This window comes from Eptatretus burgeri, chromosome 11 (genome assembly GCF_056783735.1).
Source record: "Eptatretus burgeri isolate ZD-2024b chromosome 11, Ebu_testis_v1, whole genome shotgun sequence".
In the NCBI taxonomy this organism is placed as follows: domain Eukaryota; kingdom Metazoa; phylum Chordata; class Myxini; order Myxiniformes; family Myxinidae; genus Eptatretus; species Eptatretus burgeri.
Window position 1 is genome coordinate 51,699,009 of NC_140971.1, and position 16,937 is coordinate 51,715,945.

Genomic DNA, 16,937 nt, shown 5'->3' on the forward strand with positions numbered 1-16,937 from the left:
TTACAGGAGAAATTTTGTGGAGTCATGGATGGGGCTCTGTTCGAACACCTCCTCGGAATGGCAGCAGACCAAACAATGGTGACACATGAGTCTGTTAGATGCACACACACCAGGAAACTAGACAAACTACACACAAAATTTCCTCCACACCACACGTGCACTTCACACCCGAGGAACGCTGATATATACATATATATATATATATATATATATATATATATATATATATATATATATATATATATATATATATATATATATGTTTTCATCTATATGTTTTCATCTATATGTGTATATATATATATATATATATATATATATATATATATATATATATATATATATATGTTTTCATCTATACATATATATGTATATACATATATTATATATACATATATGCACTACATGGCAAAAGTATGTGGACACACCTTCTAATTTGTGGATTCAGCTATTTCAGCCACACCCATTGCTGACAGTTGTGTAAAATCAAGCACAAAGCCATGCATCTCTATCGACAAACATGTCTTTCGGAAAGAGAAAAAGTCCATCCCATAAGAAAGGGAACCTATTCTTTTCCCTTCTCAACACACCAAAGTTGGAATCCCACCAGACATGGGGATGGGTCTATCCTGGACATGCATTTAGGATGTTTGTATGCATTTGGCGGAGCCGATTCTGAAATCCTTAACAATATATATATATATATATATATATATATATATATATATATATATATATATATATATATATATATATATATATATATATATACACTTCTTCTTCTTCTTCTTTCGGCTGCTCCCGTTAGGGGTCGCCACAGCGGATCATCCGTGTAATCCGCATAGTGATTTGGCACAGGTTTTACGCCGGATGCCCTTCCTGACGCAACCCTGGTCGCCTCTTACGACACAGGGATATGGTACACCTATTTTAACCGGGGTATACACCGGCCCAGTACACTGGTACTCATTTCGCCGACCTCAGAAGGATGACAGGCTGAGTCAACCCCCTGGTGTATTAATTCAGTGGCCCAACGGGGCTTGAACTCAGGACCTTTTGGATCCCAAGCCGCTGCCCGAACCACTGCGCCAACACCAGGCTTCCATAACAATATATATATATATATATATATATATATATATATATATATATATATATATATATATATATATATATATTGTTGCGGATTCGCGCCCGCCGGCGTGCTGACGGTCACGTAACTCGAATCGCGGCACGTCGCCCACCGGACGGACAATCCAGTCGTGACCCTCTCGGACTAACGCCGGGAACCAGTCACGGGTGGACCTTTCGGTCTCACCGCGATCGAGCCAATCAGCCCCCGCGTGGGATAGGGTTGCTCGCCAAATTCGACCTACCTAAGTACCCACGCGGAGGGTAGACCGGGCGATCGCACCTCGCCGCAGGTCGACTTCGGACACGGGCCACTTAAGCGACCCGTTCCGTACTATCGGGATAACCGAGCGGTGTTATCGTCGACCTCGACGGTTCGATTAATTATCGGGCGTATTCAGCCCACTACCAACCCTTTACGTGAAGCAAGATGAGGATTCAATGAAGGAAATGACGAAGCGAAGCGGGAAACAGTTCAAGACAAAGCACATTTATTCGCGCTGAACGGAAAGCACACATATTCAATTCCACCAAAAGCACACAGAAAAGAAAAACACAATTCAATTTACACAAAAAGCAAATGCGACAATGCAGATCTAATACCGATTACACGAGCACACGGCAACACTTATACAATTTTACTTCACAGACGGCGCCGACAACACATACCCAAAACCAAGGAAAGAATACCCTCAAGGATGAGGCGGGCCTGAGGCCGAGACCGGGTCGGGCCTACCCGTCTGGTGATGAGACGCGGAGCGGCGATGGTGCCTCAACTCCGCGGGCCTCGCGGGCAGTGTCTGGTAGGGGGTGGGAAAGGGGCCCCCTTGGTCGCACTATCTCAGCGCGGGGGGGAAACAGGAGGGGGTTGCTGATGCTCGGGGTATAGAGGATTTTTATTGTCCCGCGACGAGCGTCTCCACCTCGGCCAGGTCGCGCTGTCGGCCTCCCTGGGGTGCAGCTCCCTGCACGACGCGAGCACCCCCTCGTCTGCCCTCGCCGCCTCTCCACAGCTCCGTCCCCTCCGCTCCGACTCCAACGCACACGACGGCGACCAGCTCCTTTTTGCTCCTTCTTCCCAACTCCACCGCCCGCGAAGTCTTAACTCTCTGTTCCTCTGACTGACGAACACGGTCGCTTATATAAGCCCCGTGGCTTCGCCTTCTCATCTTTGACCCCCTCCCTTCGACCTTTCACCTCGCTCCCCATTGGCCCGAGAAAAAGTGGGCGTGAATGCTTTTTGATCCATAAATTTGCATATATCGATCGCCCTCCAACGCCCTGGGGGGGGGGCCAACTCGCCCTTGCTCACCGATTGGACGGAACAAAAGTGGGCGTGTGTCGTTTTTGATCCGTTTTTGAAGCACAAAATCCGTGATTTTGTACACGCTGTTCGGCGCGCGCCCTGCACGAGTCCAACACCGGTACCCACAAGCGGCGCAAGAACGGTGGCGATGCGACGGTTGCGAGGTGTGACATGAAGGTCGTGGCGGTTGTGGTGAAGCGGCGTTGTGGTTGGTGGTTGATGTTGTGACTGGTGGTGGTAACAATGGCGGTTGGTCCAAAATAAAGATAGTAAAAGAAAACCGGCTATCCTGAAGAGTCGCAGCACGCATAAATGACATGTATTCCCACTAGACAACGGGTTTGGGCCTAACTACACATGTACTTACCGAGATATCTCACCTAAGGGACCTGAATGGTGGTTTGCGAATTTGGTAACCACAACACTACCCCCTCCCCTTTTTACAGACTCGTCCCGAGTCGTCAAATTTTCGTGTGCCATCATGTGTAGTTTTCCCCTAGTACATTTTACCTACGGATCCCTGAGTGCGACATTCATGGTATTCGTGTCCCCAAAATAAATAACCTGAGGGCTGCGTAACTACCTAAACAAACTCACTCACACGGACGACTTAAATAAAATTGCCGGCGCTAGAACATACATGCCGGGGGCGCACTCATATGTACAGTACATCTTAACCTTAACTTACAAATTTTACACTAAACCATGGCCCAGGATCACTGAACTCTGCAAAAGAAAAGCAGTTAGCAGGGAGCCAGGCTGCTCGCATGCAGTCTCTGGCTCAAAACAATGCAGGTGACAGGGAACGTGGCTGGCTGCTCACACGCAGTCCAAGGCCTTCCCTTTTGAACTGAATGCAGTGAACCACAACGGTGCATGAGCTGCACAAACGTAGTCTCCGTGCCAGCTCAAGTGGCACACGCAATGAACACAACGAATGGATGGATGAACACAAACACGGTGCACGGCCCGCCACTGCAGGCCCGTGTTGTAGCTGCCAACAGGGCAGTTCTTGCAGCTTGCAAACTGTTGCCTTGCGGATCCTGGCACACATGGAAATGAACAGGGGGGGGCAAAGCAAAAATTGAACGGGGCGGTGAACCTGGGCAGTGGGCATGGCATGGCAAAGGCAGCAGGCAAACACAGCCCGCAGAAGAAGGCCGCTGCAGGCAAACACAGCCGGCAGATGAACTGGCCGGCACAGGCCTTGAAGAAAAACAGCCAGCAGATGAACTGGCCGGCACAGACCTTGCAGAAAAACAGCCAGCCGGCAGACGATCCAGCCGGCACAGGCCTTGCAGCACAGCAGCTGCAGATGAAGTTGGCCAGCCTTTGCCGTTCAGTGGAGGTTGGTGGAGGGAGTGCGGTGGTGCTGGCCACTTGGAAGGCGGGCTCGGACCTACCCTACGGTCTCCCTCCCAACCTATCGCCTTTGCCTGTCACTGTACATACCCACTCCCTTAATTTGTGAAAAACCAATTTAGCCCCCACTTATTTTTTTATTTTTATTTTTATGTTTACTTCCCCTCTATAAATCGTCCCCTAACCCCCTTTATCGTCCTTGTTCGGCTAACCTATCCTGTCACCTAGCCTACTCCCAACCCCTACGTTCCCTTCCCGGAGGGGAACAAGGGAGAGCTAGCGTCCTGTGCCGAGGCCCAACTCAAGCCTCAGAATGGCCTCCCCAGAGTTCGGCGATCTTAACACCAAGTGGGTCCAGCGGCCCACAACGAGAGCAAGGGGATGGATGGTGCGGAGGGGTACATCTCCTAATCTACCCTATCCATTTAACTGCTAAACTACCCCGGGGCTTTCAACAAGCGCCTCTCGCTTAAACTATTGGTTCTAACAACCCAGATTCCCGTCGCCTGTGTTGGTGTCCTTACAATTTCGGGCCTCGCCCCCCAATTTTCTCTCGGTGCCCTCACACGGTCTCATGGCTGGGACACGTGGCCCCCTTTGGCAGGCACGACCCTCTGCCGAATCTCCCGCTATGGCACCCCCGGGCACTACACTGCCTCCGAGCCTACCAGCTCCCTAACACCGGGGAGTGCCCCCATGGCACCTCCCCTGAAACGCACACGTGGCAGGCTGGCCTCCCGGGCCCCTTTCCGAGGGTCACCCGTGCCCACAACACTGCCCACGCGGCTAATGGCGCCCCGGGCCCCCGCACCAAGCAGGCGCACCCGTGCCCACTACGCTATCCCGGCGCCCCATGGGCCCTTGGCCTACCACGGCCGACTAGCCTGGTGCCCGGGGTACCCATTCAGCGATACTCACCTTTCGCAGCCACGCTCCCAAGCCCGTCAACAGGGCTCCTGCACCCCTCCAAATGGGTTTCGAGCCTACACTCCCACCAACAGCAAAACGACCTCCATTTTTCAATTTAACTAACCCCCTAACTCACTTTTCACTGACCCCGGGGTCCCTTGGGCGGGAGTCACTCCTCCCCCCCAATCACTCATCGCACCATGCATTCCCCATTCGCTCCACTCACACAGACCCGCTGGCCTCACTCACTCAACAAGTACTCACCTCACAACTCACCAACTCTTCAACACACACACCGCTGAACTCTGCCATCCTTCTAACTACCTCCCCTAACTAACTCGTGCTCCCACGTCGTCCCTTATACTACAGCACGTTCCTTTTAACACTACGTAGCTAAGCTACGTCAACTCTACACGCTCACAAGTCTGTCACTGTCTCAAATGTAATCCCATTTTATTTCCCAACCTAAATCTCGCTACAATCCCTCTAACTAATCCATTCCACGGACTCCATGAGGACTTACCCCTGCCCCATGAAGTCGGTCTAACTAAGCTAACCCTTCCCCCTAACTAGTTTTCATCCTGTGCCCCGGTAAGGGGGTCTTTCACCCCTTGCCCAGGAATCCTGTGCACCCGAAAGTCAGACTTGCTTTTTTTTTTTTTTTTTTTTCCCCATGCGCAGCACCTGCGCGGCAACTCAGAGCTCGCGCACTTTGCACCTGCCCGTGACGTCATGCAGCTGCACGTGTTCCTCGTCCCTCCTTGGACGGTACCATCCGGCAGAGATACCCCTCCTGCCGGATTCCAACCCCACGTGCAGCCATGGCGTCACCGTGCGCGTAAAAGAAACAAGCCCCACGTCTCGAGGGGTTCCCCACGCGAACACATGTGCTTTGCCCGTTGGAGCTTAACACACACGATCGCGTGGAGAACCCGTCCGGTCCAAATCCATAATCCTGCCTAAACTTTGTCCGTCCGCGGGATCGGCAAATCCACCGCGTGCGTTTCCGGACCGGGACTTCACTCTCGCAAGCGAGCACGTGGTGGTCTCGTGCGTTGCACAGCACGAACCGCGTGCTCACTGCTGGGTGAACCCGGCACGGTCCCCGAAACAACCACAGCCGCTACTCGGCTTTCTCTCCTCTGTCGCCGTCTCCGTCTCCATTCCACACACGCACACCTGCGTGTTACGACGCACACAGTCCACTCCATCACATTCACACCGGGAGACGCGGCTGCGTGCTCCCGCATGCCAACCGACATCTCCCTCACATACCGCTCTCTCACACACACGGTCTCCCTTGCACACAGCGACCTTGCACACAGCCGTTCACTCACGCGTGCGGGGGCACTCACCCGCGGTGCCTCACTCGCACTCCGTGCCTCATCCACACACGCGGGGGCACTCAACCGCGGTGCCTCATCCACACACGCGGGGGAACTCACCCGCGGTGCCTCACCCACACTCCGTGCCTCATCCACACACGGTGCCTCACCCACACACGCGGGGGCACTAACCCGCGGTGCCTCACTCACACTGGCCGTTTCACTCACACACACGGCCTCACTCACACACGGTGCCTCACCCACGCACGGCGTGCTGGGAAGCATGTACTCTGGCACCATCGTCACCACACCACTCACACACGGGGTCGCTTCCACACACGGGGACGCACTCACGCCTTGCACCACACACACAGGGACAACCACACTGGGGATTCGTGTCCCCACAAGGGTCTCCGGGGCCTCTATACCCCCCAAGCTCTCCGTGCACCTGTCCACAGCACTCCTCCCCTCAACCTCGCAAAGCACGACCGAACTCACCTGGTCGTGACTCGCCTCAAGGGGGCAGACTCCCTCCCCTCGTTCCTGGAGGAGGCCATCCAGGTGCTCGCACTGGGTCTCTACACGCTCCGCGAGCTCAACCCCATTGTCCTCCACTACCTGTGTGTGTGTGTGTGTGTGTGTGCGTCACTTACCCCGTCTTCATCGTGTAGCCTTTCCTCTATTTTTTCTATCTCCCGTGTCTCTATACATTTATAAGTTTCTGTCGTCGTCACCTCGTGTCTCGTCTCACACGTTTTGGTCTCCCCATTTAATTTTTCCCTTTTGGTCACCGTCGATTCCTCTGTCACGACCCTCGCCCAACACGCCCCCCGAATTATTTTTTTACCCGCCTCCACCGCGGGCCTGTCAGCTGCTGCACCCCCTTCCAGCTCGTTTGCTCCCACACGTGGAGTCGCCATTCCCAGCTCCCTGGTCACGGCCTTCATGCCCGCCTGCAGGCATCGGCCCATGTTCTGCGTCTCACCCCGTAGTTCTTTCATTTCTTTTTTTATTTGCTTGCCCATGCTTTTCATTTCGTTTATAAATTCATTTGCGTTTGCATCCATCTTTTCGTTCATTTGTTGTGTATTCGCATCCATCCTTGCTGTCATTGCCGCCAGCATGGTGAATAGCTGGGCTATGTCGCGGGTGCGCTTGAGTGAGCCGTTTCGGCAGGGGTTGGGGAAGGGTTTTGGTGGAGAGGGGGGGGAGGTGTCATACACCGCGGCTGCTGCCGCACCTATTTCGGGCTCTGGGTTCAGTTGGGCGAGTCCGTGTTCCTGCACAATCAACATTTCCTGCTCGGGGATTCCATCCTGGACCATGGATCCTACACATTCTACATGCATTTCTAATACCCCCGGCTCCCGCTCGCCTTGAGACGCCATCTTGCTTCTCTTAAAGGGTTAATTTCGCTCGCTCGTAATTTGGAGGGAATCGGGGGTCGCTTCTCTCACCCCTGGACCGATTCCCGTGAATTTAGCCGGAGACAGGAGAGCCCGTTTTCCTGTTCTCCGATACCAGTGCCGCGAGGAGGGCGATTAATTTGTATCGCACGACCTGACACCAGTGTTGCGGATTCGCGCCCGCCGGCGTGCTGACGGCCACGTAACTCGAATCGCGGCACGTCGCCCACCGGACGGACAATCCAGTCGTGACCCTCTCGGACTAACGCCGGGAACCAGTCACGGGTGGACCTTTCGGTCTCACCGCAATCGAGCCAATCAGCCCCCGCGTGGGATAGGGTTGCTCGCCAAATTCGACCTACCTAAGTACACACGCGGAGGGTAGACCGGGCGATCGCACCTCGCCGCAGGTCGACTTCGGACACGGGCCACTTAAGCGACCCGTTCCGTACTATCGGGATAACCGAGCGGTGTTATCGTCGACCTCGACGGTTCGATTAATTATCGGGCGTATTCAGCCCACTACCAACCCTTTACGTGAAGCAAGATGAGGATTCAATGAAGGAAATGACGGCGAAGCGGGAAACAGTTCAACACAAAGCACATTTATTCGCGCTGAACGGAAAGCACACATATTCAATTCCACCAAAAGCACACAGAAAAGAAAACACAATTCAATTTACACAAAAAGCAAATGCGACAATGCAGATCTAATACCGATTACACGAGCACACGGCAACACTTATACAATTTTACTTCACAGACGGCGCCGACAACACATACCCAAAACCAAGGAAAGAATACCCTCAAGGATGAGGCGGGCCTGAGGCCGAGACCGGGTCGGGCCTACCCGTCTGGTGATGAGACGCGGAGCGGCGATGGTGCCTCAACTCCGCGGGCCTCGCGGGCAGTGTCTGGTAGGGGGTGGGAAAGGGGCCCCCTTGGTCGCACTATCTCAGCGCGGGGCGGAAACAGGAGGGGGTTGCTGATGCTCGGGGTATAGAGGATTTTTATTGTCCCGCGACGAGCGTCTCCACCTCGGCCAGGTCGCGCTGTCGGCCTCCCTGGGGTGCAGCTCCCTGCACGACGCGAGCACCCCCTCGTCTGCCCTCGCCGCCTCTCCACAGCTCCGTCCCCTCCGCTCCGACTCCAACGCACACGACGGCGACCAGCTCCTTTTTGCTCCTTCTTCCCAACTCCACCGCCCGCGAAGTCTTAACTCTCTGTTCCTCTGACTGACGAACACGGTCGCTTATATAAGCCCCGTGGCTTCGCCTTCTCATCTTTGACCCCCTCCCTTCGACCTTTCACCTCGCTCCCCATTGGCCCGAGAAAAAGTGGGCGTGAATGCTTTTTGATCCATAAATTTGCATATATCGATCGCCCTCCAACGCCCTGGGGGCGGGGCCAAATCGCCCCTTGCTCACCGATTGGACGGAACAAAAGTGGGCGTGTGTCGTTTTTGATCCGTTTTTGAAGCACAAAATCCGTGATTTTGTACACGCTGTTCGGCGCGCGCCCTGCACGAGTCCAACACCGGTACCCACAAGCGGCGCAAGAACGGTGGCGATGCGACGGTTGCGAGGTGTGACGTGAAGGTCGTGGCGGTTGTGGTGAAGCGGCGTTGTGGTTGGTGGTTGATGTTGTGACTGGTGGTGGTAACAATGGCGGTTGGTCCAAAATAAAGATAGTAAAAGAAAAACGGCTATCCTGAAGAGTCGCAGCACGCATAAATGAAATGTATTCCCACTAGACAACGGGTTTGGGCCTAACTACACATGTACTTACCGAGATATCTCACCTGAGGGACCTGAATGGTGGTTTGCGAATTTGGTAACCACAACAATATATATATATATATATATATATATATATATATATATATATATATATATATATATATATATATATATATATATACATATCTATATCTTATGCACCCGACACACGAAGGTGGATACTTTGAGACCTGGGAGGGCTCCGTTCCTCCTTCTGAAACCCGCAAAATGGAGATAACAACCAACGACACCTGGAGGGGGCATTGAGCAGGGGGGAGAGTGGAACATCCACATGCAGATAGGTCAGCTGGCCTAATATTTCATTACCATCAGCAAGCATGCACTAAAAAGGCATAGGATTCCTTGCTATGACCTCATATCAATAAGTATGATCCTAACAGAATGCTGTTTTGAGTAACTGCCTGCTTATGATTAAACAAAAAAGTTAAGCCAATAGTTAATGCATTACAGGACAAGCGAATTGGTTTTTCAGATTGATGATGTTGAATGATGATTTAAACTGTTTGGTTTACAGATGTGTGACTGCATTTTATTATTTTCCTTTTTATATGAAGATCATACCCCGTGAAAAATACCATAATCATGCATATATAGACAGAAACGCATTCTGAAATGACAATGTCATCATGATTTCATGCGCAGGCTTCAAGCTCATTGGTAAAATTATGATGCGTTTTCTCTCGCATCAATAATTGAACGCATATTATGTCTTTGAGATATACAATGTGCCCAACTCTACCTTGACCCAGAACCACATGAATCACTTGTATACACACATTCGTCGAGCCTGGTTCTTATTAGAATAGTATGCAAACGGTATACAGTGCCCCAGTAGGGTAGGTGAATATCGTGATTGAATGTGCTTTTTGGTTTAGTGAACAATGTTAATTACACTCACGGTGAGAATGGTTTTAGGGTACGAGGTTTTTTTTCACCATTTTACAAAAATTAGAAAAGGCAATGCATGTGCAATGACATCACAAGGAGAGTTGGACTGCAGGCCCTGATCTTGTGTTGTGCTGTGCACAACCACTTGGACTTGATGAATGTAAATCGTTTGGATTGGAGTTTAATTGCTCTTGCCAGATGTTATTTGACAAAGCATTACATTATCTCAACCACATTCGTCTTTTTGACCTATTAAGACGTCCACATCTTCAGCATCTTTAACTTCATCAGACAGAGTTGGAAATGGCAATGGAAATGGAGCGCACAATCTCATGGGATTCGCTGGGGGCATGGTTTTCCTCATAAGAGCATTTCTTTCAATTATCTAGAGGTTTTTTTATGAAAAATACACAAGATAATGTATTTATTGTGTTCATGAGTGTTAACCTGAATATATACCGTGAAATCCTGACATTCGTGGATTCAACATTCATGGACGGTTTATACAATGTGACCTGCTTCAACAAAAACCAAAATGGACTGACGCTGCTGAATTCAATGACGCACCACCACAAGAGAATGTTTTCAACACAGGATCGCACATGAGGACTCAAACACAAAAATCACTGTGATTGACATGACCGCGCTCCAATCGTAAGAAAGATGATGCGTAAGAAAGAAAGAATGTGTGGGGAGTGAATGTGTGTGTGCACTTGTTGTTTTTGTGTTTCTGGAGCCGAACATGGCTGGTTTCATGCCCAGGTTGGACGTGATGCCATGTGGATTGCGTGATTGGTGGAGTTTCCATTCGGTGTTGTGAATGTGAATGTGTGCGTGTGGTGTTGGGGACCACGCACTGTTTTTTGCTCACATTATCCAGTTGCTTGCATCATCCAGTTTTCACCATTTGTATCAGAAGTGCTGTTTTGTTGGCATGTCTCTGTATCAGAAGCCTGCCAAGACGAGCTGCGCTGGAGCAGGGATGAGCTGCGCTATCGTTGGATAAAGCTGTACTGGGCAGACTGCATTGTGGTGAGACGGGCATGGGGCGAGGCATAATAACGAGAATACCACGAGCTCCTCAGTATTCCATTGGAACAAGAGTTCCAATATCGACTTTCACGATCTTTCTCTGACTTTCCATTAAGAATGGCTAATTCGGTGACTTGAGACTCACCAAAGGAGTATCACGATTGAAAGATCTATCAACAATTGGCCTCTTCACCCGTCTGGATGAGGTTTACGTTCGCACCTCACACCATCCTCCAAAGCTTACACTGCAGCCGGCATTCTTCTCAATTAAGTTGCATTCACACACTCCCACTCCTTTGATTCCTCACCTTTTTCCATCTCCCTCACTTTTGGAATGGCACACGCCCACCTGCCAGGTTGAGTCGGAGGTCGCCATCATACCTCGCTCTACTTCTCTCTTCTTTTCTTTTCTCTCTCTCTACATTTTCCCCAGAATATCTGATGGAGTGCCCTTCCTATATGTAGACTAAGTAAGATTGTGTCAGGGGCTTATAAGTGTGAACAAATAACTTTGCTGGTTTTTGTGTCTTGATTACGTTCTGATTGATTCGTATGTGCCCTGTAAATACGTGCCTTTCGGGAAGTGCTGGTAAATTGTTTTCAAACCTGCTCGAATGTCTCATTTCCTTCATTGGTTCAATATGGTGTGTGCAAATAGATAGACAGGACCTTTTACCCGATGGATCGCTCATACCACAAGCCAACTTTCATCCATGGTTCGCTCGGCCATACGTATTAAATAAATGGGTGAACATTGAGGGTGCGGTTCCCTAATTGGTACCACCAAACCACCAGTAAGATAATGCCGTAGAGAAGGAGCAAACACCCTACTCAGTTTCGTAGTTTTAACTGGTGTCTGCGTTTGCTCAACAACCCACCAGATGGCAGAGTTGCCTGTGGATGGCTGCCTCAGGTCTGGAGGTCGGGGAGAGTCCGAGGAGTCCCCCTCGTGGTAACCCCCTGGCCCTAGTGCCATAAAAAAAATACAAGTGGGGTATGCTTACACATTGTAAGTAACAATGAACCACGCTTCATACATAGCTGCATAATAAATAGCAGCAGTTGCAGCATGGCTTCCCATTGTCCACATTGTCTCGGGATGCTCACCTGCAGGAAGCACAACAAGGCCCATATTTTCATTTATGAGCACTTTTTGAAGGTTTTGTGGTTTTTCCTGGTGTATGAGCTTTGATGTCCATCGGCACGCAAAATTTCAGCTTTCTATGTCAACAGAAAGGAACCGAACATTGATATCAGTGAGTGAGTCAGTGAGTGGTTAGAATGAGCTTTACATATAAAGACTAGCGAGATATGCTTACACATTGTGTAAGCATATGATCAATGCTTCCCCATTATCTCGGGTCGCTCAACTGCATTTGATTTTTCATTTATTTATATTTTCATTTACAGATACTTTCCGATGATTCTGTTATTTTTTCCTGGTGTCTCGGCTTCGATGTCCGTCTAATTACCAGACAGGTCACTTTATCTAATTACCGGGGGACATGCCCTCAGTACGCCATATTCAAACAGGATCACCTTACCGGATCAGATGCAGCCGAGCGTAACTGCCAAGGAAGTACCGGCGAGGAAACAGATCGTTGAGGATAACGTCCTGGCAAGGCTAAGATACGAATCATGCTGGACCAATGAAGGAAAAGACGAAATGAGCTAGGACCATTTCTATACAACCATTTATTTACAATTAGCAAGGGAAGATATGTGGCACAGTGAATGGGGTTTATTGGTATGTACAGCAGGGACACCAAGGAATTTGTGGGGTGCAGCAAAAGGCAAGCAATTTACAAAAGCAGACACAGAGCAGACTTATCCCATTATATCTTCCACAATCTTAACTTATGCTTTGACAGGTGCCATCACATACACACACAAACCCCATGAAGATTTGTTAGCAAGAAGGAAGGAGAGCAGATGAGAACTAACGGCCTCTCAATACTTGGCATGGTCGGCCGACCGCGCAAACCAGTACGCTTTGGGGGACGCTTCACTTGAACGATCCCACCTTATGAGTCGGCGCATTATCTCCTGCTGAATCATTTTGATGGGGCTCGTGGAAATGTGTGCTCTGCACTGGTCCAGAAGAGTGTCTGTGGCACACCAACTCTGAGTGCAGATGCAGCGACAGGCAGACAACGAGGTGCTGTGAAGAGAGGGGGGAGAAGAGAGGAGGAGATGAGTGTGAGGCAGGAAGGTGAGGAAGTGCAGGGAGAGAGCAAGAGAGGGAGAGAGAGAGGGCAGATGGCTTCGCGATCCACCTTTCATAAGCCCCGGGTGAAGGGTGGGGTGACGACCCGAACCAAAGCGCCATCGCCCAAATTGCGTGACCTCATTGGGTCCCTGCACCGCCCTGCCAGGCTCCTAGGGCCGGAAGTAGTCTCATTCTCACATCCCGTGCGACACGGCGCAGAGCCTTGCAACGCTCTGCGACCCCATCGCCCGTCCTGCCCTGTTCTGGTGAATATATATATATATATATATATATATATATATATATATATATATATATATATATATATATATATATATATGTACTCTTCTGGTCGAAAGTTTTAGAACACCCCCATTTTTCCAGTTTTTACTGAAATTTAAGCAGTTTAATGTTTCAATGTACTCTGAAATTAAAGCATAGAACAAATAAACAATTGCAGGTAAAAAAATAAATCATGGAATCGTTTTGTTGAACAAAATTTATTCTAAATTTGCGACTCATCAAAGTAGCCACCTTTTGCAGATATAACAGCCGAACGTACTCATGGCATTCTTTCTACAATGGAAATAAAATATTGTTCGGAAAGTTCTTCCCAACACTGTTGCAGAAGTTCCCACAAATGTGTTGCACTTGTCGGTTGCTTTGCTTTCACCCTTCTGTCCAGTTCATCCCAAACCAGCTCGATGGGGTTTACGTCTGGAGACTGTGCTGGCCATTCCATGATTTGAAGCCTTCCATCTTGTTCTTTTCTTCTAACAGTTCTGTAGTTCTGACATAGCCTGGAGGTATGTTTTTGGTCATTGTCTTGCTGTAGGATGAAGCCCTGACCAACTCGGCATAGACCAGAGGGTATCGCATGGCACTGCAAAATGCTGTGGTAGCCCTTTTGGTTCAGGGTGCCAGTCACTCTGTGCAAGTCGCCGACTCGGAATCCAGTAAAAGAGCCCCCGATCATCACGCTTCCTCCTCCATGTTTGACAGTTGGTGTCACACACTGAGGAACCATCCTTTCACCTTCTCGATGGCGTACAAAAACCCTGCGTGATGAACCAAAGATTTCAAATTTTGATTCATCGGTCCATAAGACCTTCTTCCAATTATCAGTCGTCCACTGGCAGTGATTCATGGCCCAGGCAAGCCTCTTTTTTTCTTATTTTGCCATCTTAGCAATATCATTCTTAGTTCCACTCGACCTGTCAAACCTGCAGCTCGAAGTCTTCTCTTCACAGTTGAAACTGAGATTCCTTACTTCGACCAGTATTAAGCTGTGCTTGAAGCTGCTGTCCTGTGAGCCGCCGATCACACAAGCTGTTGACTCTCAGAAACTTGTCTTCTGATTGTGTTGTGGCTTTGGGTCTGCCAGACCTCTTACTGTTAGAGTTTCCTCCAGTTTCCAAGTGCCTTTTGATGGTGTAGGAAACTGTACTCACTGACACCTTGGCTTCTGTGCAATTTCTCTTCAGGAAAGACCTACACTTTTATAGGTTACAATGGTCTGTCTGTGTACCTTTGTTAATTGTCTTTTTCTCGCCATTATGATAGCAATATACTACTATCCTGCAGTGCAATCCTGCAATATCCTGCAGTGCAATATTGTCCAAATAATTCTTCAGATGGTGCAGCAACACAGTCTGTTCCAACACTGCTTTTATACAGACAGAGGCTTTCTCACTAATCAACAAAAGTTGGGACACCTGTAGGAATTAAATTGTTTGCATCAACTTTCAAGGGTTAATTTACTTCCACTGCTACAGAACAGTTGCAGTTGCTAACTGGTTTGCCAAATTTGGTGCTTTCCTCACAAAATGCACAATTGTTATGCTATATTTAGCTAAGTTTCCCCACTATAAGTAACAATCTGGAATTGACAAATCCAGAACTGGAAATCGAAAAAGCTGTCTAATAAAGATGAGCAATGTATTGCAACGTTGTGACTCAGGTAGGACTTCATGCACCCCCCCCCAACCCTCCTTCCCTCCTTGGGGAGAATGGAAGCACAAATAAATAAATAAATAAACATTAGTCAGTTTTTCTTTTGAATTTTGCTTCGAACTTAGGTAAATTGTATTTATGCGATAAATATGCATTGCATCTGTAAGCAGATGGAGTTTTGTTCCCATGTCCCCCCCCCCCTTTCTATCTCTCTATCTCTCTATATTCAACCTATTTAATTTACACAATTCCTTTCCATTAGAAAGCCAAAAAGTAAACCGACTTGCGAACCCATCTCCCCCCCCCCCCCCCCCCGATCACCGCAGAAAGAACCACGTTCACACGTGGAAGGAGAGACGGAGATAGCGGCTGATATTGAGTGCAAGAAGGTTCCACTCCCCCAGCCCACCTCCACCCCAGTGTGGTGTGAATGCAGCACAGCAGACCCAATGAGAAGTGACTAACACGAGTGTGGTGGGTCCAGCACGTCCAGGAAAAGGGGGAGTGTGTGGTCTTCATCTTCGCATTTCTTCCTCTTCACATTTTCTTCACTTCACTTTCTCCATGGCATTACTGATGTCCACACTGCCTGGTGCACCATTTTCAACACCAAGGACAAGCCACCATTACTCATGTAATGGCGTCAGCTCTCACCCCTAGAATGAGATTACTCGGATCGGCGGAGGTCATCATGTTGGGCGAACGGAACTCCCGCAGTTTCCCCATGCAACAGGGGTATTGCTGCAGTAGGGATTGAGGGGATTGTGAGGGGGCAAACCTGAACCCTGAGTTTGGACCTTTGCACCGTGGACAACAACCTTGTTGGAGGATGTTGAATGTGCGCTGGAACACCACCAAAAAGTCCCACTCTTTCTCTACCCTCAACCTCTACATTATTTTCCCCCTCAACCCAACCTCAATGTCATTTACATGGATCCAGTAGCGTATTTTGTGTTACGGGTAAGTGATTGTTGTACGTGCTCCGGGGCAGGTATGTTCATGTAGTGATAAAGCCAAATGTATATGTGTTTTATCCGTGCTTCAATTGCTTCCGATGCTCATGTCTAATTTTCCCGCCATTTTTGTACTTGATTTTTTCCGCCAATTTTGTACTTGATTTTTTTCGCCATTTTAGCATTTGAATTTCTCCCACCATTTTCTTTCTTTGATTTCTCTTCATCATTCGTTCAGTCATTTCTCACTCTTTCACTTCTTTAATAAATTAATGCAATTGTTGAATGTGTCCTGATTTATCCTGCTTGTCACTGGTCTGAAATAGCATCCCTGGGGTGATGATAGGTCCGAGGTTGTTATTGTGATGGTAACCCACATAATGTGGCACATGATGTTGGTTCTCTTGGCTAATTAATTAACCACCATGTAGTCACCGGCATGGTTCCTCTTTTGCCTCACTTAACTAAACTGACTTTTGGTGCTAAGATCTCACCAGAGTTTAGGGTTGCTCAGGTGTCATTGTACATCCACTAAAAATATGAAGGCCACTTTTGAAATCAGGACTGAAAGGTTATGTTGCAGTAAGTAAACCTCTTAAGAAAGGGGAACAAGACCAAAAGGTTAAATTAACAGCTACTTTGGCCAAATTAATGGGCAGCAAGA

The 16,937-nt window shown here is 49.0% G+C and overlaps 2 long non-coding RNA genes across 2 annotated transcripts in view; one reads left to right on the forward strand and one right to left on the reverse strand.

The window, feature by feature from the left end:
• Window positions 1–10,861: 10,861 nt before the first annotated feature.
• Window positions 10,862–16,543, forward strand: LOC147017064 (uncharacterized). Its single transcript, XR_015049325.1, has 3 exons — window positions 10,862–10,888; window positions 11,076–11,158; window positions 15,647–16,543. It is a non-coding gene; the product is annotated as an uncharacterized LOC147017064 (long non-coding RNA).
• LOC147017065 (uncharacterized) overlaps window positions 12,751–16,937 on the reverse strand; it is a 40,366-nt gene continuing 36,179 nt past the window's right edge. Inside the window, exon 4 of the long non-coding RNA XR_015049324.1 lies at window positions 12,751–13,319. This is a non-coding gene — a long non-coding RNA (uncharacterized LOC147017065). The remainder of the gene's footprint in view (window positions 13,320–16,937) is intronic.